Here is a 23,907-nt window from a genome sequence, read left to right as displayed (position 1 = left end):
GGACCATGGATCAGGAGATAAGTTCAAGTCCTACCTCTGACTCTTGCTGGCTCAGGATTTGAGCATGTCACCTGTGCCCTATCCTGCAGTAGAGGTCACATGACCCTCTCTGCAATAGATTTAGTGTAAGGACTAAAACAAGATCAGAGTGTCAGGAGCAGTAAAGGGTGGTCTGCTCCACGCAGCCGGTACTCATGTGCTTCCTCCCAGTACCATCCTCTCAGAATGCCCGTCACCTGGCCACTCCAGCGCATCACCATCCCTTTCAGAAGCCCCCACCCCTTGATTTCCCTAGGCTTCCTGGCCATGTTCCTCCCTCCATCACTGCCTCAGACTCAGCACAGACTCTGTGCTTATTTCTACTGCTTCAGGAAGAGGTCAGACACGGTGCAATCCTGGTCGTGACCAGGCAACGGACCAGGTATCCTGTAGATGTTCCTGACGGTCTGCAGATGGCAAGGAAACCACTCCATCAGAGTCAGCCTCCTTGTCCCATATCCCATTGCTGGGGAAGGAGAAGGCTCTAATCACAGACGGTCTGAGGTGTGGAGTGGGGGTGGGGGTGCTGCAGATACAAACAACAAAGAGGCTCCAGACCGAGTGTTAGATTGGTTATGGTGGCTTGACCTCATCTCCAACCTTCCAGCCCTGGGCTCAGACTGCTGGTCCCAGGTTCTCCCTCCTCCAACAACAGCATCCAGCTGGATAAGGTGACAGGTAGTAGAGGCAGTCATGGATGCTGTCAGGGCTTTCCCTCCTGTCATGGTCACAGTGCTAGATGGCACACTGGCCTTGGATTCTACTCCTTTACAGCATTGGTTCTTCTGAGGCAGGACACCGTAGTCAGTCACCGTCTGTGAGCCTGCTCCCCTCCCACTATCCAGTCTGACTTGGCAAAAGCTCCCACAGCACACTAAGCACCCCAAGAACTTCCCCACCAGCAGAGCTTTGAGCAGGGACCTGCAGAATGGTGAGGCCACGACTTAGGGCACATTTGCTAATTGTTCATGGCTGCTGGGAGGACTGAGTCACGGAACACAAACCTGATGACGCAGATGTATGCTAGGACTGAGTACTGTATGCGACTCTCCTCACGCCAGTTGTCAGAGCCCACCAGGGCACGTGGCGGCCATTTCTCATCAGAAATAGGGCTCAACACCCCCAGGAAGAGCTCAGCTCATTGGGCCAGTCTCTCCTGTGAGGGGCAGAGGGAGGGCTGTGCTCTCTATCCAGCACACCTTGACCCCACATAAAACTGTCACAAACGACCTTTCAGAAGCGAAGCTTCTGCTACCCTGATACTCCTCTGCCTTGCACTGTGGCCACAGCCCTGGGCCTGGGCTTGAGGGGCAGCCCTTGCATCAACTCAGAAGCTGCTGAGCTGCCTGGGCCCCTGCCCTGTGAAGCTGAACCACAGAGGTCAAGCTGGAGGCCAGATATGCTGGGTGTGTGTCCCTGTGGTCATCCAGAGGCTTCAGTAATGCTTTTCAACAGCTCTGCAGAAAGGGAACACACACAACCATAAAACCCACCACTTAAAGCATATAATTCAGTGGGTGTCAGCATATTCACGCCTGGGAAGCCATCACCACAATGGTTTGTAGAACATTTTCACTCAAAGAAACCCTGGGCCACTGGCTGTCACTCAGTCCTCATTTCTCCCTCTCCTGAGTCCCCAGAAACTGCAGCCAGACTCTCTATTCCGGCAGATTGGTCCTTTCCTTTCTTTGTTGACATGTAAGTGAATCACATAGCATGTAGGTTTTATGCCTGGCTTCCTTTGCTTAGTTTCGTGTTTCTAAGACTCCTCTGTGTTATGTTGGAGTGTATATAGCACTTCAGTCATTTTTAGGGCTTGACAATCTTCTTTGGAGGCCTGTAAGATGGGTCAGTGGGTAAACTTGCTTGCTGTGCAAGCCACGCAACTTGCGTTCATTCCTGGAACCCTTGTTTAAATGGAGGAGAGGACCAGCTACCAAAAGTTGTTCTCTGACATTCCCACATACTCTGTGGCATTCATGCCCTGCCATGACGTCACACACAAATGTAATAAGTTAGCACACGAGTAATACCAAGGAAGTATTCTGTTGTGTGGAGTCCATCTGTCCATCTACTGGTGGACACCTGGGCTGTTCTTTGGATTTTGGCTATGGTTAGTGAGACCTGGAATGTTCACGTACGGGTTTTGGTGTGGACGTTCATCCTCCCTTCAGTATCTCCACACAGAATGGAAGTCCACCCAGGCACCAACCTTATGTTAGCTTGAAGAACTGTGGATAGTTTTCTAAAGCCAGGGATGGTTCTGGTGTCTCCACAACTCTGTAACCCTTGTACGAAAACCATGGTTTTGGTCACTGCCATTAAGCAGTGTCAAGTCCCTTCTCATTGCTATGTCCAGACTCCTGGTTAATGAGTCAAACATCTTTTTCTCTACAACTGCTCAGAGAAATGTCACTCGAGCCTTTGTCCATTAAAAAGCCCACTGTTTTTGTCTCTTTATCATTCAGCTGTGAGATTGTTACTGTGGCTCAGGTGAGTCCCTTCCCTGATCTGTGACTGCAAAGGTGACTGCTTTTGAGCCAAACAAAAGCCACAGGTATAATTCTTTTTTTTTTTCTTTTTTTTTTTTTGGAGCTGGGGACCAAACCCAGGGCCTTGCGTTTGCTAGGCAAGCGCTCTACCACTGAGCTAAATCCCCAACCCCACAGGTATAATTCTTACCACATGTGGGGCCACACTGAAGCCTTTCCAGGCAGAAGCATCTTCCTTCCACAGCTCCATAGGTCACTGCTGTCATTGTCCCCACACTGCAGACAGGCAGCCACAAAGCTGTAACCTGCTCATTTTAGCTATCTACTAAGGGGCAGAGTGGATCCTGGGGCATGAGGGACAAACATAACCCAGTCTGCCAAAACTATTTCTGGGAAGGAGAGCCTCTTGGGGTTGACATGGACCTCAAGCAGCAGATGACCATGTAAAGAGGTGTGGCTCTCCCTGTAGGTGTTAGAGCCATTAGATTGAGCCCAGAGTGGGGGTTGGGGTGAGGTGGGGGTGGGGTGGGGTGGTTGGGTTTCCTTTTACCTCTGCCAATCCTGAGGGATCTGGATTTGATTTTATCCCAAAGGGAGTTAGATTCCTTACTGGCAAGCCTGCTCTAATGGGTACAAAAAGGAATATTTTCTCACAGGGAGGAAAGGCTGTGGCTCAGGATGCATCACAGCAAATCGTGGACAGTGATACTCTAGGCTGATGACATCAGAGGGGCTCAGGCATGAGCATCCTGGGACTGGCTTTGCAGCAGCCAGAGGAACTTTGACCCCCGAGTTCTAACTGCGAATGGAGGAACATAGACTCATAGGGACCAGTTCGAATTGTCCTCTGACCTCTCCACTGTGGGCCTGCGGATCATTTATGCAAGAAGATAGTTAATAGATGTTCTGGTTATAAAATATGAATAGCAGAAGACTAGTCTAATAGTTAACTGGGTACATTTTACCCCAACTCGCATAAGGGACTATAATACTGCTATGAAAAAGGATTGGCACAGTGTACCATGGACTCCTGGGAGATCTCATTTTTATAACACTACACTTAACAATCCTAATTATTCATAATCTTTTCAACAACACCAGTGGGAACCTGAGAAGCAGGGAGGTGAATAACCTCATCCAAGCTGAGGGCAAGCTGGGACGTAAGCTCTTCTCAGTGGAGTGTCCTGCTGATAGCTTGTCAAGTTCTCACTCAGTCTGACAGTGTGCTCAGCACTCCATCTGGTATGGCAGAAATGGCCAGATGATGGTCTCCTCCCCCTGACTGGGAGTCCTCTTCTATTCCCTGAGAAGTTTCTCAGGACTGTGCTATTTATATAAAGAACGGGAATCACTTGCTTCTTGTAGTTCCTGAGCCCCTGGGAAAGTAAGGAACCATCATCTTGGGACCTGTGGTGGCCTATCCACACTCCCAACCTATGCCCAGGTGGAAGCATCTTGCTGAAGAAGCAAGCTGAGGGTGCCCCAGACCCCACTGCATTCAGTGGACCTTAAGTCCTAGATTCATGCCCTCTTGTCAGCGGAAGGGCTGTCTTGGTCCTGACCCTCCCTAGGCTGCTGGGAAGATAGCAGGTCAGTCATTACGGATGCATCCCAGAGCACAGCTACATGAACAGAACCCGATGATGAGAACTTGCTTCACAGACTGCTTTTGGTTATGTCCCTCCAAGGGTGGGCTTCCTGGAGATGGAAGGACCAGTTCTCGGTTTTTCCTATGTTAGGCCTGACTTCCTGGATGCCCACTCTCTCCTCAGGCTTCTGTAGTAACCACACCTAGACTTTGACATCTGAGCTCTCTATTCTCTTGGTCTACTCATGCCTCCAAGAACTATTCCTACACGCCAGCTAGGATAGAGTGGGACTACATGAGAACCCACCTAGGCCAGACACACACACACACACACACCCACACACACACACACACACACACACACATACACACACAACTCAACATATGATCAACCAAACAATGTACACTGAGCGTACAAGGGACCAACCTCCTACACCCAACAGATGGACAATGAATGCTTCGTACACACAATATCTTCCCATATACAGTAAGCACCTCAGCATGCACACACCAACCTCTACAACCAACATACAAAGAACACACACCAACCTTTTGTACTCCAAAGACGCACAAGGCATACCCGATACACACCGACTCTTATATACACTCATAATACACACCCAACAATTCCTTATACCAATACACATGCATGGTGCATACTTCAAATACACACAGGGCACACCCAGCACACAGGCGCCAACCCCTTAGACCTAACACACATGCACATGATGAAGACCTAACTTTGTTCAAGGCAAAGCTAACCATCCTATTACCCTGTCACAGGCCGAGTCAGCCCGGCTCATTTTCCCCACTCACTGCACATGCACACACTGAAAATGTCCTCCCCAACTTCCAACACACACCTGCCCAACCACATAGGCATATCTAATAGGTACATACTCATACTATACATCCCTGTGACATTCCCTAAAATCGGAATATGACACAACCATAGCAACCTCCTGAAACTTACCCCCAACCACGAAACACACGCATTCATCCTGTAGTATGTGGCAGTCCTCCACATATATACTACATTATATATATATATATATATATATATATGTATATATATATATTACAGTATATACTGCAATATAGACATATACAGGGTGGAGGGACATCACTGGGTAAGGAGTGTCTGGGCATGGTGTCTGGGATGTGAGTACCTTGGGTGTAGATGGGTAATGGTTCTTATGAATACGAGGTACCTGTTCCTACCATATCCCCAATATGCACACGCCTAACTAAACAAACTCTCCAACCCCACACTAAAACCCACACTTACATTCCCACATTTTTACATCTAAGAGCCTCCAACCACATAACCCCAAACATATATTCTGTAACTACACCCACCCAACACACTTCGAATGCTCCACACTTATTCAGATTATGTAACCCATAGTTGTGTAGACACACAATTTGTAGACATATAATCACGTAGACAGATGACACGTTTTAAGTAGCTGAAAGCTTAACTAACATACATATAGAGATGCATACACACTGTCACTGAGCCCGGAACCCCACACCCCTGGACTCTACTACGTACCTCATACATTTTCAGTATACATACTATTCTCGAACCTCACACAAGCTCAGCAGCAGATACTAAGGAAGGATGATATGGCCACAGTCGGAGAACCCGTCAGGTCTCTTCAAATCCTCCCACAGCCCCTCCCCCATGCCTGCTGCTTCTATGCCTGGACCAGTTCTGCACAGCGGGGGCCCAGGTGGCAGGGGGATGGGAGCCCTCACCAGTCTCCCCTTGAATTCCTGCCTGCTCCAGGGGTTTGCTCTTTCTTGTTCATTAATGATTAAAATACTTTATGCAGCCCACAGAGATTGTTGTCTTTTTCTTTCTTTATAAAAACCAACAGATGCATTTGGGACCCTCTAAATCTCCTCCGGGTGATTTACGTGGCCACAGCCAGTTCTTGGGGAAAGCAAAGCAAACATTCCCATGGTTTAAGAGCCTCCCACCCCGACCCTGCTCGGTCAGGCCCTTCTACACAGCCACAGCCACACAGGAAGCTGCCTCTTGTGAGCCTTCCTATTTCTATTTTTATCATCCAACCTTGGATGGGAGTTGGGCAGGGAGAGGCTACCCACACAGGTTTCTTTTACCTGGCTTTTAAAAACAGAACAACCTTGGCCTATGGTGGTCTCAGCTGTAACCCATCCCTAGCTAGCTATGGGACTGCCAGCCTTCCTGGCCTCTCTTCAAACCCCATGACCCATCCCACAGCTCTGGATGGCCTGTGTGGAACAGCGGGATAGCTCCACCGTGCACCTGGGCTGAACCAGGTAGGCTTAGATAGCGCAGTCTCCTGTCTGGCCTGGGTTACTTCTCTCAGATTTCCCAGGAGACAGGAGTCTGCCTGCTCCAGGGACCCACCCAGCTTCAGTTCACACAGCTTTTGGATGCTGTGCCCTGTCTGAGACAGCCTTTCCCATTCAGACAGACAGTCATGTGCCCACACACATTAACTATAGACTTGTTAAGCGTCTTTTTTTTGTTGTTGTTCTTTTTTTTTTCCGGAGCTGGGGACCGAACCCAGGGCCTTGCGCTTCCCAGGCAAGTGCTCTACCACTGAGCTAAATCCCCAACCCCTTGTTAAGCGTCTTAAGGTACAGGACATTTCCCTGATGGACAGCATGGGGAACAGCATCCATGTGGCCTCTGCCTTCTGCAGGTCCCACACTATGAGGCCACACAGACTCCACTCCAGTGAGCAGACAAGGTCAGGCAGGGTAATATGATCAAGAAAACAGTTAGCCTAGTGATGTGACAAACTAAAGTGATCTCTGTCTGGGAGGTGGCTAGGGGAAGGCCTCTATGAAGAAGAGGCCAATCTGAGAAGAGGCACCCCATGGTAGGCTCCAGAGTTCTAGAACTCTTGTTAGGGGAACACTCACTGCAAAGGTCCTGAGGCCGGAATGTGCTAGAAGGTGCCTGAGTGGGCTGGGTGGGGTTGAAGGGGCTAGTGGTAGGGTCTCAGCTGGCTCCAGTGCCCCCGTCAGGGCTGCCTCCAGGTATAGCAAAAGCCAGACTGTAGCCGGAAGTCCAGTGTCTGCTCTCCAAGAGCACCTGTCCATTCGGGCCCTATGCTTTGTGAGTTTCCCAAAACAAGGTGAGGGGGTAAGAACCCCTGCTGACTGATGTGGAAACTGAGGCATGGAGACGCTGTCAGCCATCTGGGTCAAATGAGGAACTATGAGTTGGGCAAGACTTGGACCCAAGTTCTTTCTTCAAGGTGTCCAGAAGATCCCACCATAGCCCTGCTGGACAATGTGGAGGAGTAGGCACTGGGTTACAGAGTACCTGGCTACTTATACATGTTAGCTGACAAAAAGAGATTGGCCTTCAGAGAGGAGAAGTGGCTTGCCACTGAAACTATGAGGAAGAGCCTAGATTCAATGCAAATCTGCCACCACAGGGCCAAGTAATTTGTTAGTATCAATAAAGGTCTGGGTTTGAGCTTGGGGGTGTCAGGGACACTAGGGGATGGGTGTGGGTAGGGAAGGGTTGGGGTCATATTAGAGAGGCAGCAAACAGCCCACCAACCTGAGTATGTCCTCTGGACCTGGGGATGCCACCCTGAAAGAACACACTGCCTTCCCAGGTTCCATCACAGCCTCAGAGACATGGAGATGATGCTTTCTTGGTACAGCATTAAAACAGCCACAAAAGCAGGGAGTGGCCTAGCCACTGTCTGCATGCCTTAAACTCTCTCTGAGCAGACTTGGGTGACCCTACCTGCTTTTCTAGGCTCAGGGATCCTGAGGCCAGAATGTTCTAGAAAGATTTACATCAATATTCATATCGAAGGACTGGCTACCTCTACTCTGGTGACCAAGTCCTTCTCCTCTCCCTTCTTAGAGCAAGGACCTTGCTGAGGGGTCTCTGGGCTTGCTCTGCTCCTATAATCTCTAACCAGGCTACGTTTCGGCCATGAGGAGGCTGTCATGGGTAGAGCATTAGAAAGGCTGCAGTGGCTGCAGGACGTTAAGCCTTTCTCAACACAAAGTAGGGGACACCTATGAACCGGCTCGCTGCTATGTGTGTGTGAGCATGTGACACAGCCCAGACTATCCTCTTAAGCTGGGATCTTGTCCATTGTTCTCTGGAGAGGCCTGGAAAAAGTCTCTGTGGAACATGCCAAGAGTGATCAGAGGGAAACCAGCACACAGAAAGATGTTTCCCTCTAGGTTTGGAAGAAGTTAAGCATAGACCACACACAGCCTTCTCTCATGGACACTGCTACCAAGACCTTCTGCAAGCAGCCTCATGCTTGGCTAGGGCTGAATGTGAGACATGAACAGCACCAGGATAGCTCTCCTAAACTTTTCACCTTCCCGCCCATCCCCACGGAGTTCTTATGGGCTAGGTCTGGGAGCAAAGTGTAACTACTTGGCCTCTGTTGGTTTGAAGGTCCCAGACAGCATGGATGCTGTATCATCCAGGCCCTAGAATCAGATCACTCCAGTGCTAGGTGTGCTTTTCATGATCTCCACTTCACAGATTGAGAAACTGAGGCAAAGAGCATTGTTAATGCCTCTGTGCAACTTGGACAGGAAGCCGAATCCAGAGAGAGAGGCAGGACTGATGCTCAGCACTGGGACAGGCAAGAGAGAAGACGAGAAAATGTTTAGATGCCTCTGAGGTTCTAGGCGCCAGCATGAAGTGCAGGGTGGATGGGGAAGTGTGGATCTGGCCCATCAGGTGGGCCTTGAAACAGTCCCATGAAGCAGCTACCATGAAATACCTTTTTACTCCAGTTACTTTTCAGAATATCTTTTCCAATTTAATTCCTGCAAAACCTGACAGATTAGGTAAATATGTCTTTTTATAAATGAAGCACATTAAAATAGCTAGTTTCTGTCTAATTGCTTCTAGTGTCTTGAAAAGCTCTGTCTTCTACGTAGCCCCTTATCCATTCCATATGCCCCTCTGAAGTCATTGTTAACAGAACAAAGAGAACACATAAATAGCCTCGGTCTGAGCTGACGCTGACTCTAGTTTCTGCCAATCAAATGTCATTAGGAGAGCCCCAAATCAAAGCAGGAGCTGAGGAACCTGGCCCTGGAGGATGAGGGATGAGCTGGTGGGACTGGCAGTGTCAGGGCCTGCAGCAGGGACTGTTTGCTGGGCTTAGAGAGCTCACTGTCCAATGTGTAATGAACACGAAAACGACTGAGCAAAGCTACAGCTCGTGCGCTGGTTACACAGGGGAGGCAGTCACAGTGATCTTACCCTGGGGAGGGGCAGGGGACAGTCAACGTGATCTTAGCTTGGAGAGGTCTCTACTTGTAATGCATCATGATTTCCACACTAAACACTAGGTCTTCCGCATCTATGAACTCAACCTGGACCCTTCTGACCTTTCTAATCCCACCCTTACTCTGGCATTAGGAGATTTCCAGAGTATTGAAGACAATAATACTCCTGAATCATACTGTGTCCACATCTAACAAATTACAACTTGTTTCCCAAAGGTCAAGTCACTTGCCCACACGCCTTGTTGGTCCCTTCTGTCTGGCTTTCCTACTACGCTGTCAAGATCAAGAACACTCCACTTGTGTCATAGAGCCCACAGGAGCTTGACTCAAAGGGTGATCACAAAGGGTGTGTGAATGAATGAATGAGTGAGTGAATGAATGAATGAATGAATGAATGAGTGAATGAATGAATGAACAGATGCCCATCTTCCCCCATGTGTTGAGTCATTTGCCCTACTCAATTGATGTGTTCTTCTGGGTATGTGCATAGGGCGGGGCACCACCAGACTGTGTTTCTTTACTCTTCTGTCTGAGAATATATATAGCCAGCGCTTATTAACCCACTGCATGTGTCCAGGTTCCCTTCAGTTCCGGGGCTTCACACAGTGCCCTCCAGCCTGAAAGTCAAGACCTCTGGACAGCACATAGCAGTCCGAGGCCTGCCTGCTTTGTCCTAGAAACTGAAATGAGGAAAGATATGAATCCCCAAATGATAGATAGGGGTAAGAACTAGCAGAAGCTAAGAATCAGGCCAGAACTAGAAGGGCCTAGAATGTTCCATAGAACCCTGGGAATTCTCAGAAACAATAACTGAAAATGTAGGCGGTTTTGCTAGCCTCCAACATTTTGTATAGATCCCATCTTTTGGGGTTCTTACTCTCTTGAGGGCTGAGCCCATGCCTTTATTAGCTGTGTCCAGTCCTTCTCAGAGGCTAACCTGACACAAAATGGGTGGACACTGGGAACTGCTGGCCTGCCACACATGGAAAGAGACTGTCAGTCTAAAAGTCCTCAGGCCACAATCCTTCCCTGGCATTTGTTCAGCCCTAGAGCTGGCCTGAGTTTTTTTCACCCTGAGTCAGAAGGGCTCTAACTCATCTCTCAGCTGCTAGTTAATCCCCTGGTCCCCGGGACTGTCCTTTTGAGCACTTGCTCCCTGCTGGCCTTTCCTTGCTCCAGCCTGGCCATTACAGCTAGGGATGAAGATGAGGAGGCTCCTGTGTCCACTCTCAGCAGAGCCTAGCGTCCTCTGTCCTCGGGGTCAAAGTGTGACACCTGTAGCGTAGATTGGAGTGGAGATCCATGCTTTTGGCTCTGCTCTTTCCCAGACCCACCTGTCTCATTCTCTTCAGCCATCCACCCCATCCCACACGTTTCTGACATGACTGTACACACATGCACTGACACGTTCATTTACACACTCTCATACACACCCACATAATCCGGACCCTACATATTGTATATGCAATTCACTGGCATGCACACACACATGCCCACCCCTTTGGTCCCAATGGTCTCTCCCCTAGAAAAGACTTCCTGCTCCCCCTCTGGCCAATAACCCCTCATTCTTCAAGGTCCAGAACAAGGGCTTTCTCCTCTGGGAAGACCTCCCTGACTGCCCAAGCAGAGCTTCCTTCTGGACTCTCCTAAAAATAGTCCAAGCAGTTCAGCCTGCACACAGTTCCACAGGTACTGAATCGCAGGACTTGGTTGTTGGCAATGACCACCTCCATAACTCAGACCTGAGAAGAATCTACAGAGGAGATGGGGGTTTGCAGCACACGACAAAGCCGGGCAAAGAAAACCCAGCTGTGCCTAGCTTGGTGGTGCTGACTTGTCCCTGGGGTCGTAGCTACCTATCCAGGCTTTCCTAGGTTGAGGGGTGCAGGTATGAACTCACTCCCAGCTTACAAAGGAATGAATGAGTCTTCTGCAGGCAGTTTTGACCAGGAAAATCCATACATACATTCAGTGGACGTAAGTTTCCCTCCCAAGATCACTGGGTCTCGGTCCTTGTGTTTCAGTGAGAGGGATGCTGGGTGGAGTAGGGGTGGGGGATGGGGCATATGTGACACGCAGGCTGCTGGTGAGATCTACACTTGGCTCCCCTTAGGACACAACAGCACAACCGCTCTACCAGGCCTTCAGCACGTATCTGCAGACACCCTGTGTCCAGCGTGTTCCAGGCACGGGGGTGGTCATGCATGCAGTGGCTGCTTTAGGAAGACCCAGACCATATCTGCTTCGTGGGCTCCTCAGAAGTAGATGAAGGTGGCCGATGAGTCCTAGACTAACAAGAGGGGTTTGAGGACCCCCACAGACTGCGCACAACCCCGGGCCCTGATACCTGAAGAATGTGGGCAGTATTTTAGTCTTCAGTACCCCTATCCTGATGGTGCCAAGTTTCTCCATCATGCTCCTAGGCAGAGAACCAGAGAGGAGGCCATGGGATGTCTGTTTTCTTTAGGATCTTGAACATACACTCCACTGTGGCGTAGCGATGCATGCTGGGGACTCTGCAGACTTCTCTACCATCTTCACCTGGTCTCTTTGGTTTCCTAAGGCAGAGTTTCTGTCACTCTTCCTAAGTTTCACTCGACCCTATTAGTCAAGTCATAGGTGAAAAAATCAGGCTCAGAGAGGGTAGGCACTTACATAAGGACACACAGTAAGCCAGACGGAGCCAGATCTATCTGCAATAATCTTCCAGGATTTCTGAACAACCAGCCAGGCCTAAGGGGGTTCCTGGGTCTTGCAGGTAAGCTGAGAGGCAGGGCAGTCAAGACTATGCTGTATTTATAAGCCGTGCATGATTTTACAAGCCTCCAGCTATAATTTCATCATAGCTGGGACCCGGAAAGTCTACATAATCCTGGAAGGCGTTGGTCTCAGCTCAAAGCCTGCTGTGCCTGCTAATTGGATCGTCAGCCTATGCTGTAAATCAGACCGCAGTGTGGGCACCGACACCGCAATCTGTCTCCAAACAGGCACTGTGTGTCTTTACATTATTGTTGGCCGACCAGGGCCTTAAATAATTTCTGTGTAACCCAGTCCATAAATCTGCCCTCGCTCTGTGGCTGGAAACATTGCCAGAGAGGAGCCCCTGCGCCCAAGGTAAACAGTGGGCTGGCAGCTGCCTCCTCATCAGGCAAACACCACAGTAACGGTCCTGGCGAGGGGCACACTCGGGGAAGTCTCAGAACATGCCGGGCTTGGCTGAGGCTGAAGGAGTCAGAGCGCTCAGCAGTCCCCACAGAGTGGCCTCATACGATGTGACGCCAGTGCAGCTTAAGCCTGGAGAGCCAGCTTGTTTGGGTTGGGGGGAAGATGCCAGCCAGTGGAGGGGGCAGGGAGGCTGGAGGGCATCCCCTCTCCATGCACTTACCCCCACACCCCTAGGAGGCTGGTCCACTTCTTCCTACTGCAGTAGTAAAGCTCACCCAAGTCATGCCAACGGTCCACTCAGTCAGCAAGTGGTGAGGCCAGGGTTTGAACCCAGAGCAGCCTAATTTCAAGACCCTTTCCCTGTCACACAAAAATGAGAGCTGGAAGCAGACAGAGTTACTGAGACCATTGTTACTAACCATACCTGCCCATGAGGGAAAGACGATCCAAGCAACATGCTAGCATGCGAGTGGTCAGTGGTGTAGGAAGGCAGTCACAGGTGAGCAGGCAGAGGCTGGATGACCCCATGCCACAAAGACGACACAGGCTGTGTTGCTGACCAAAGTGGTGACATGATGAACATTTGCTGGGCCATAGGCCCTGGTGGGTGAGAGAACCAGGGAGAAAGGTCAGAGTCAGCCTCAGAGGTGACAGGAAGCAGGTGCCAAGGGGTCTGAACAAAGATGGGACACAAAAGGACAGGGGGACACACCGGAGAAGGGCAGTCACATAAATGAAACAACAGGGGGGTCACACCTTCATAGGGACTCCTACATGTGGGAAAACACCCCTGAACCCCAAGCTTCTCACTTGCGCCACAAGCTGTACTGACTCAGGGTCACTCTGCGAGGATCTGAGAGAGCCTCATCCCTTGTCTGTCTGAGTCACAGCAGCACTCCATACTGCACCACACTGCCCCTCAACGAGGGTGCAGCCTTGCTCCCTGGCACAATGATACTGCAGCAACTCCTCCTCCTCTTCCAACAGCAACGCACCACGATACTGTGACGAAGGTGGGCCTCAACGCTGGGACCCTGGGGTTCTTGTGGTGAAATGCAGGTGTTGACAGGCCTGGGTCTACGGGAGGCCTTGGGGTGATAATGCATGGGAAACACCCGGCACCTCACAAAAGCAGCTCGTGCAATCGCTCTTTGAATGGCAGTTCTTCATGCTCTGCGTCATCCTAACTTCTGGGATCCATTCTACAGCGTCTGGGGTAGCTGCTGTATACTGCAGACCACTTTACCCCAGGGCCTGGGGTATGGGTTTTGAGCCACTCAGCCGCAACACACCAGACCATGCAGAACTGTGGATTCTGTTTTACTATTCTGGTTACAGGAAGTTCTGAGAGACTGGGAAGAAACCAACCAGAAAGCTGCAACTTAAAGCCTGGCTGTGAACTGCCTGATGACAGGAGTTGGCGGCAGGTCGCAGGTGGTCTGGGGCTCTGCTCCACCTTCACCTCGGCCTGGCCTGCGTGGGAGACACAGCCAGGCTCCAAAGTGGCCTACTACCAGGTTCTCGGTGTTTAACACTATGGCTGTCCTCTGCTACCCTCAAATGCTGCATGTGTACGGTCAACCATCCAAGGATAAAAAGTGCCCCCCAAACCCCCAAGCCCCATCTGTACCAAACGTGTTCAGTCTTTTTCTGGTCGTTATTCTCCATGCAGACAGCGAAGCGGGGCAGCAGTTATGGTGCAGTGTAAACGAGATGTAAGGAGGGTCTAGAGAGGATTTAGAGTAGCTGAAGGCCGTGCACATGAAGGCCGTGCACGCATTACAAGCAAACGCTGCCGCATTCCACATAAGGAGCTTGAGCATCTGCAGACTTGGTTATCTGTGGGAGGTCCTGGAACCAACACCGTGTGGATAAGGGAGAACCACTGCGCCCCTCTACAAGACAGAGGCAAGCTATATCATCTCACGGCTAAAGATTATAAACACAAGAAGGCAGGCAGATGGGAGAATCCCGGGTGGGAAGTGAGCCTTAAGGTCTGACGTCCCCCTAGCATGGATTTCAGTATGTGGAACTGTTTAAAGGACGGAACCACAAACATGAGGGAGAATCTGAGGAGACGGCTCCATTTGTGCAGTGCTTGCCACAGAAGCATGAGGGCCTGATATCTATCCTTGGCATCCGCACAGAAAAAAGTGCGTACGGTGGTCATACTGCAATCCCAGTATTGGGGAGGCAGGGACAAGAGGACTTCTGAGGTTTGCTGACCAGCCAGTCTGGCCAATCAGTGAGTTCCAGGTTCCCTGAGAGAACCTGTCTCAGAAAGGGGGTGGGGTGGAAAGTGACTGACACATCATTCAGCATCTGACATCTGTAGGCATGAATTCATGCACTCCCCGCCACCACACATCAAAGTATACATGACCATATACCGAGGCTAGCAAAACCAACCAACCAACAGTATTGGAAAAGGACCAAGTAGAAAGTTTCAGCATTAAAACTGTTAATTAAAAATGTCTTTGTGACTTAAATTAGGCAAACTGGCTTAGGCGGCACTGACTCAGGAGGAGGAGCTGAAGGCATGTTGCAGAATTCCAACCAGAGGGCTAGACACCAGGCTGAGAGGGTGCACCTCTAGTCAAAGCTTCAGGAGAGAAGAGAACACGGAAGAAAGGCTGGGAGTATCTCCCGGAGCTACGATCACAAAGAGAACTGGGTTGAAGCACGTAAGAGCAAAAGCCAGAAAACACCAAGGTTGCACAGCATGACCTCGAGACCACGTTCATCGCCAAGACAGAAGCCCGCTGTAAGGGAATAATACTGTGAGAGAACTGAGAAAAAGATCTGTCCAGGATGCTGGACAATGATTCCTGAAGGAAGATGTGAGCTGAGTAGGGTGTGCAGTTGAATCTACACTCGCTGGCCAGAGCTCAACACCTCTGCCATGAAACAATGGCACTCCAAACGTGTGGCAGGTCCAAAGGCCAGGCAGGGTCAGAGCCCTGCAGTCCCGGCACTTGTAGGGACAGTGTGGTCAGCAGTGCCCTGAGGCTGGTGTGCAGCTAGAGACGGGGGCAGGGTGCTCACTCACTGCTCTTTCAGATCAAGAATGTCTGACAAAGTTTGAAGCTAATCACTAACCAAAGAACTTGAGCACATAACTACTGGGACAGCAGGCAGGAGGATGGGGGAATAGTAAGGAAAAATTGCTCTTAATCCAGAAAGATAGAGCAACTAAACTCAGGAAAAAATGGGGGAAGGGGACAGAAACAGCAGAAGTAGAAGGCAAAATGTAAGATATCAGAAACAGCTGGAGAGATGGCTCAGTGGTTAGGAGCACTGACTGCTCTTCCAGGGGCCCTGAGTTCAATTCCCAGCAACCACATGGTGGCTCACAACCATCTGTAACAGGATCTGATGCATTCTTCTGGTGTGCCAGAAGAGAGTGGCAGGGTACTCATATAAAACCAGTAAGTCTTGAGAGATGGCTCAGTGGGAGCTGGAGAGATGGCTCAGTGGTTAAGAGCACTGACTGTCGGTCCCCAGCTCCGAAAAAAAAAAAACCAAAAAAAAAAAAAAAAAAAAAAAGAAGAGCACTGACTACCCTTTTATAGGTCCTGAGATCAATTCCCAGCAATCACATGGTGGCTTATAACAATCTGTAATGGTGTCCGATGTCCTCTACTGGTGTGTCTGAAGACAGCTACAGTGTACTCATATACATAAAATAAATAAATATTAAAAAAATAAATCTTAAAAAAAAATCAGAAACACAGACCCAGCTGTGGTGATACAGTCCTGTAATCTCAGAGTTTGGGAGTCTGAGGCAGAGGAATGCTGATTTCCTGCCTGGCCTTAAGCAACAATAAAAAGAGAAACACGTCCTAATGCATTGGTAACCACAGAACTGAGAAGCCTACATGCTAATTGAAAGAGAACAGACTAAAGAACAACAGAATGAAATAATTTCCACCTGCCACTTCCACGGATTGTACATAAAAGCCAAGAACGAAGAGAGTGTAAAGCTAAAGGGTCCCCAGCACAAACCATCCACAAGGCTGTGCAGCCACACGAGTGTCTGACACAGTAGAGCTTATGCGAAAAACTTACTAGGGCTAGATCTGTTCTCTCATGGTAAAAAGCTTTACGTTTCTAGAGACTGAGTAGCTGCAATGAACCCAACTTTACAGGTGGGAACGCAGGTCACCCCCGCGGAGGAAGAGAATGTGTTCTTTCCATTTCTAACATGTTAAGCAAAAAGAAGTGAATAAATTTGCCGATTTGAACAACACAAGAAGACTTTCTACAGAATGAAAACCAAGTGTGCACAATTTCCCTCAAGCGCACAGGAACATTTACAAAAACCTGCCATATATTAGGCCTAAGGGTCAGACCGTGTAAATAATGCTCTTCAATTACAGTGGAATTTAATTAGAAGGCAATAAAAGGGGGGAAATGTCCCTATGTTTGGAAAATGAGAGACTTCCTGAACCAGCCAAAGCATCAGAACGAGTACAGTAATGTTCATTTGGAATTGAGCAATGAAGCCAGAGCTGCACCAGGGCTTCCGTGGTACAGGGACAGGTATTAGAGGGGAAGGTCACTGTGCAGGACTATCACTAGGAAGCCAGGAACTACCTGATGTGCTAGGAGACTCACCCTAGACATGGAAAGGAAGGAGAAAATGAAGATAAATGCAGACGCTGATGTAGTCTAAACAGATATGACAGAGGCAAACAAGTCAGGAATTCATTTGACCAGGAAGGAGACAAAGCTCTGGGAAGGGAGTAAGAAAAACAGGGAGAAGGCACACAACGTGAAGGATGCTAGCAAGGAGGCCAGCATCATTACAGATCCAGCAGGGTTTTCAACAGCGACAGCCAGAGCTGGAGAGGTCTCTCAGTGCCTAAGAGCACTCGATGGAGGACCAGAATTTGATTCCAGCACCCAAACAGTGGCTCACAACCATCTGGGACTCCAGCTCCAGGGGATTCAGTGCCTCTGTCTGGCCACAAGCCAAGTAAGCACAGGGTCCACAGATACACATATGGGACTCACACACACACACACACACACACACAATTAGAAGAAGGAGAGGACACTGATTGAGGTCTGGCAATGCCTTTCATCCCAGCTACTCAGGAGGCTGAGTCAGGTGGATGCTAAGTTGAGCCAGCTTGGGCAACCTAGGGAGAACTTGTTTCAAAATAGAAAAGTAAGAAAGGGCTGGGGTTATAGCTCAATGGGAGACGACTTGTCCAGCACGTGCAAAGCCCCTAGTTCAGTTACCCAGTACCACAAAACAAAAACAAAAGAACAAAAGTGGCTGATTCATGGCCATGAACTTGAAAACATACATAAAAATGAACAAATTCCTGAAGGCGGGAAATGACTTCAAAAGAAATAGAGGCCTGAATGGCTCCATGCCAATTAACGCAATTGGAGCAGTAGTTTAAAATATCACAAAGATAACATCAAATGCAGACAGTTTTATAGGTAAGCTTTACCAAATGTCCAGACAGTGTCATTCCAGTCTTCCATAAATGCTTCCAGTAATATAAAAAGATATACTCCTTAACTCACAAGAGCAGCTAAAATTCTGATATCAGAACAGAGGAGTCACGTGTGAGAAATGCAAACACAGCAGACATCACTCGTGGTGACATCACTTATGGTGACTGTAGAAGGGACAGCATATTATAACCCTGTGGCTCTTAGGGTTAACAGCAAAGTCTGCAATTTAACTTCCGCATTTGAAAGTTAAGGAGTACACATACTACATTTGTAAATAACCTGCATGTGCACTAGACTAGTCAAAGAGTTGATGACATTCGATGCTCATAAGAAAGATAAGGAATAAAAAGAACTGCCCCAATTGAGGCTCTTGACACGCCTTCTTAACACTGTACTGAAGACTTAGATAACATGACGAGACAAGAGAAGGAAAGATGTTCACAGGCTATGGAAGAAGTGAGGCCATTCACAGGAGACAGGGCATGTGTGTGGAAACACTGCTGGTGGGAGCAAATCACAGCAATCAACAAGACACAAGGTTAATGTACAAAAGTTATATGTTCCTAGATACTTGGAATGAACAAATGAATTCGGGACATCAATTCAAAACACAGCAACGCTCCTTAAAAATGAAGCGGTTGGGCAAGAGTCTAGAGAAAGTGCTCAAATTAGTAAGATTCAGTTTACAGCTTCTCAACCTGAACACAAGTTTATCAGCCTGTGACACCGTCTTAAGTTAAGGAGCATTTCTGGGCGTATGATCTATGGGAGGAAAATGACAAATAGAAGCCATCGAAGAAGAGGAAAGGGAGAAACATCCCATGTTCATGTATAAGACTTCGTCAAGATGGCGGTTCTTCCCACTCCAACCTTAGATTCAACACTGCTCTAGTCAAAGACCATTGAGCACCCCCACACATGCACCACCCACCGTGCCTGCATGTGGACATGTAAATGAAGACAGAGGTGCTGCCTCACGCATGCCTGCTGGGCCACAGAGGCAAAGGGCTGCCACATCGTGCAGGTGGGTGTGCAAACCCCTCAAAACCACCTCTACAACCGATTTGGTTCTCTCTTCCATTCCGAAATGAGCAATTTCATTTCAAAGCACGCATTCCAAGGAACCTCCCCTGGGGCAAAACAGCTACATGAGTGAACAGGGACCTTCATAGAGCCTAGGCTATACTAATAGAAACCCAACACTGAATTCCACAACATAAGCTCTAGGGCTGCGGTAATGCATGTAGTCTTAAAGATAGTATTAAGTGACAAACGTGTACAGCCCACAGACGCCATATTGCTTTAGATGAAGCAGCACTAAACAATTCATTGTTTAAGGACATGACTGTGTGGAGAAACTGTCTTTTGCTTTTTTTTTTTTTAAAGCAGAGAACGCTAAACAGAAGATGGGGTGTGGTTTCAGGACCTCACAGACGGTCATTGTGCTATGCTTTGTTGCTGACACATACCTGCATGCATTCTTTTGAATCTATCAAACATGATATGATAAAAAAAATTAACATGGGGACTGGAGAGATGGCTCAGTGGTTAGAGCACTGACTGCTCTTCCAGAGGTCCTGAGTTCAATTCCCAGCAACCACATGGTGGCTCACAACCATCTGTAATGGGATTCGATGTCTTCTTCTGGTGTGTCTGAAGACAGCAAAAGTGTACTCACATAAATAAAATAAATAAATCCTTTCTAAAAATGAACATGAGCTAGGGCTTGGAGACTGAACAGAACAGCTCTCAAGTCCTACTATCTTCAGATCCTACAGTGTGAGCTTGTCAAGTCTGTCTTCCTGTCCTACGCTTCTCAGGTCACACCAATTCATGTCAGAAGCATACCTTCCTGTGTGAAGAGGCTTCCTTGCTAAGAGGCTAACATTTAGCACAAGGTAAGACACAGAGCAACTGTCAGACGAATCTGAATGACAGATGGGTCAATGAATATATACAGAGCTATGCACAGGACAGTGCTTGGCGCTAGGGACTGCACAGGGGCCTCGGCATCCTGGCCCAGGATCTGCTGTTTCTGGAAACACAGGGAAAGTACAGTCAGTCGGTGAGAGCAGGCCAGAATTTTTGGGGGGCCCAGTGAGCAAGAACAACATACTGTACCACCCAGCCCCAAAGAGCATGAGCATCACAATGTCACCCTGCACTTGGGACTCCATGACATTCTCACAGGAGAGCCTGATGTGCCCAGCATCCCACCTCAGACACCTCCACACCTGCAGAAGCCCCTCAGCGCCCCTTGCTAACTTCTGGAGCTCCACTTCGAGCCTTCATCTCACCTTGCTAATCTCAGCAAGGATCTATTCTCCAGTCCAGTCTTCCTCCGTGTCTAGAGTCAGCCTCCTGAGTGACCTTCTAGTAAAGCCTCTTGCCCTAAACCAGCTCCATTCCATTTACCTCACCCAGCCCCTCCCAGATTCACACACTTTCTTAAGAGGTTGGGTCTGCGCTTTAGTACCAGCTGCGTGTTCTTCGGTGACTTGACTTCTCTATGCCTCCAATTTCCTCATCCATAAAAGAGAACTGTTCCCAGCTGATTAGGTAGAAGACCCATGCTCTGGCAGTTTCTGCCACGTCCATATACTGAGAGTCCTGAGCACAGAGGCCTGAGAATTCTATAGTCAGGACACCTCCCCACTCATGGGCCTCTCTGGCCTTGGCTCCATCCTTACCCAGCTACATGAGCATCACGGTCTGTCTTCCAGCTCTCAGCTGCTGACACACTGCAGCACCTCCTCTCTGAGCAAAGTCCCACATACCTCTGCCCGTCCGTGTGGATGCTTGTGGCTGAGGGCAGGTGGTCCACTGCACACATTTGCACATACACACAGGACTACACACAGCCTGGGCCAGCACTGGGCTGGCCAAGGGTTCCATCTGGTGCCCACCTTCTTCCACCCAAGCCGCCTGGTCACTGCTCGGGCATCCATCCACCTGCTCAAGGAACTCAGGCATTCCCTCAGCTCCTCCTGGTCCCTGCCTCTCCCTGCTCCCTCTCAGATCCCCGTGTATCCTTGAATGACAAGTGTGCCCCACACCAATTACTCCAGACTGTTGCTCAGAGTGGTGAGTGTATGCGAGGGAGACCAGCTAGGCCTCCTCCAGGAGCCTGGATCTGAGGACCCGGGCAAACGCAACACCTGCCAGGGTGACACCTAGAGTACCGAGACCACAGCATCACAGACTCCCGCCCTACGGGCCTGGGGTGACTGGCTCTGGAGAAGCTAATGTAGGTTTCCTGTTCACAGGCTCAGGGCCTACAGACTCTGTGCCTCTCAATGTAAGGGCTGCCAAGAACACCCGTGGATGCATGGGCCTCATACAGCCAGAATGGTTCTTCCCAGGCAGTAGGGGCTCCCCTCCTTTGCCAGGCCAGACTTAAGGGGCTCTCTCTCAGACTTGGACTGTGTACTTGTCTCTTCCTGGATGCCTCTCACCTGTTCTTTGGTGCTCTCTGATGGCCTACCTCAGCCGGGTCAATCATAATGTCTCCTCTTACTTAAGACCCACAGAGTGCACCAGGCTCCGCACTCCTTGAAAAGTGGCTTAATCAGCCCCAAGTAACAGACTGAGCCTTGGAGTCTGCAGAGAGGCTGTTTGCTGCAGAAGCCCTGCTAACAGGGACTGGGTCTTGAGCTTCCTCTCCTCACAGATCACACCCAAGCAGAGTTATTTATGAATGCGAGGCTGAGTGACTTCTTAGGAACAGCATCAGCATGATGCTAATCAAGAGCTCTGTCTGCTAAGCCTCGCTGCAGCCACCGCTCCCGTGGCTCCCACAAGCCCTCACAGTAGGTCAGTATTGGGGGGGGGGGGGAAACCAGCGCTAACACATAAGCTGATGGTCTCCTTTCCTACACAAAAGGAATCCTGCAAATCTACGAGGTGCCCTCTCTGCTTTGGCTACAGGAAACCTTCAAAAATCAAGCCAAGGGCTGGAGAGATGGCTCAGCGGTTAAGAGCACTGACTGCTCTTCCAGAGGTCCTGAGTTCAATTCCCAGCAACCACACGGTGGCTCATAACCATCTGTAAAGAGATCCGATGCCCTCTTCTGGTGTATCTGAAGACCGCTACAGTGTACTTATATATAATAAGTGAATAAATAAATCTTTAAAAAAAAAATCAAGCCAAACAAACACCCCCATCAACAAAAACCTAGGGTACAACCTAAAACTAAACAAGCTTAGATTGTTCACATACATGCTCTAATCAGAGAGAAAAGCATGTAGATTCTCTCTTGCAAAAGCTACAAAGACAAGAAAAACTCACTGGTAAGAAAGAGAATCATCTAGAGCAGAACAGGCTAGACCACCACAGGGGACTCTGTGGTGTTCCCTGCCTCCTTCTGCCATAGTGGGTGGGGGATATGGAAGGTCAGTGAGGTTGGGACTCCCACACGCCCAACATTTGCTGGCTTGGTTTTTGGGGAGACACAAATTGAACGTAAGTCAGTCAGATACTGAGATGTTTGTCTTTAAGCCACTGCCAACGCTGTCAAAAATCACAACTTTTTTTTTTTTTGAACACCCAGGTCCAGTTCACTTTTCCCATTTCACCAATAGGCAATGCAAACTTTCAAGTCCCACCTGCCCAGCTCACCTGAGGCCCAAGGCTGCACCCAATGCTTCTCTCTCCTCTATCATGAATTTACCAGAGGAAGTGAGGGCCCCTGCCAGGTGCATTTAATTTGGATCCTAGTAACCACCTCCGACAGCTCTCAGAAGGCTGAACCACCGCCCCTGTGGGCTGTGGTGGGGGGTGGGTCCCTGGTTGATTTCACCAGCTACTCAGCAGGACAGACACTCCTGGTTCTCAATGTGGAGACAATTAAAGGGCTGGTGCTTTCCAGGAGTAAGCTCAGGCTTCCTACAGAGGTGTTGACTGCGGGCAGCCAGCAGCTCACTGTTCCTACCGATTGGAGCTGGGAGCCCCTGCTCTGGGGACCACACCTGTCTTCCTCAGTACTCAGCAGGGCCTACTTCACTGAGAGGCAGTGGTGAGGGCAGAGCTGGCTGGGGAAACAGCTCTTCACCTCACACAAGCATCAAAAGACCCCAGGAGACATGTGGCAGAAACCCTGGGCCTTGCCACTGGTACCCACTTCCTGCTTCTCTATCTAAGTAGCCTGACGATTGCCATGGCAACAGACATGCTGGAAGGGGAACAATCATCTCGGGATGAATCTTCTGGAGGGTAGGTGAACAACCCCAGGCAGACATTTATCATTTCTACAGTGCTAAGGGGTAAACTGAGCCAGGAACAAGATGGCAGCCCAGCCAACACCACTATAAGTGTCTGGGGCAGTGGTTCTCAACCTTCCTAATGCTGTGGCCCTTTAGTACAGTTCCTCATGTTGTAGTGGCCCCTCAACCACAAAATTATTTCATTGCTATTATAACTGTAATTTTGCTAGTGCTGAGAATTATAAATATCTGAAATGCAGGATAACTGATGTGTGATCCCCCCAAAAGGGGTTTCAACCCACAGATGAAGAACCTCTGGCCTAGGGCTTACCTAGATCCTAGGGCATGCCAACTCCTGCCCATAGAGATGGGGTTCCCTACAGTCTGTCTGCCCCTGTACACAGCCTAGATTCTCGCCCTTTCTCAGGCCAAAGTCCAAGGACACCCCTACCCCCAGATCCCTTATCCCTACCTCTGGTCCCCTCCCTTTCTGGTGAGGTGGCCACTCTCCTGAAGGAGGAAGCCTGGGGCTTATGGTGCCAATTCTTATTTTAACCAAACCTCTTGGGTGCAGGTTAAGTGATGAGATCAGCTCCGAAGCTACCAGTGGTCCCAGGTGACTGTCCTCAAGGAATGGCTGCCTCTTAGGTCTCCAGGGGGAAT

At 49.3% G+C, this 23,907-nt stretch overlaps 1 protein-coding gene across 8 annotated transcripts in view; it reads right to left on the bottom strand.

The window, feature by feature from the left end:
• Glis1 (GLIS family zinc finger 1) overlaps positions 1 to 23,907 on the bottom strand; it is a 191,816-nt gene that overhangs the window by 32,932 nt on the left and 134,977 nt on the right. The gene's annotated exons all lie outside the window — the stretch shown is intronic.

The sequence above is a fragment of the Rattus norvegicus genome, chromosome 5, assembly GCF_021556685.1.
Source record: "Rattus norvegicus strain SHRSP/BbbUtx chromosome 5, alternate assembly SHRSP_T2T, whole genome shotgun sequence".
In the NCBI taxonomy this organism is placed as follows: domain Eukaryota; kingdom Metazoa; phylum Chordata; class Mammalia; order Rodentia; family Muridae; genus Rattus; species Rattus norvegicus.
This window is presented reverse-complemented; position numbering and strand designations above follow the sequence as displayed.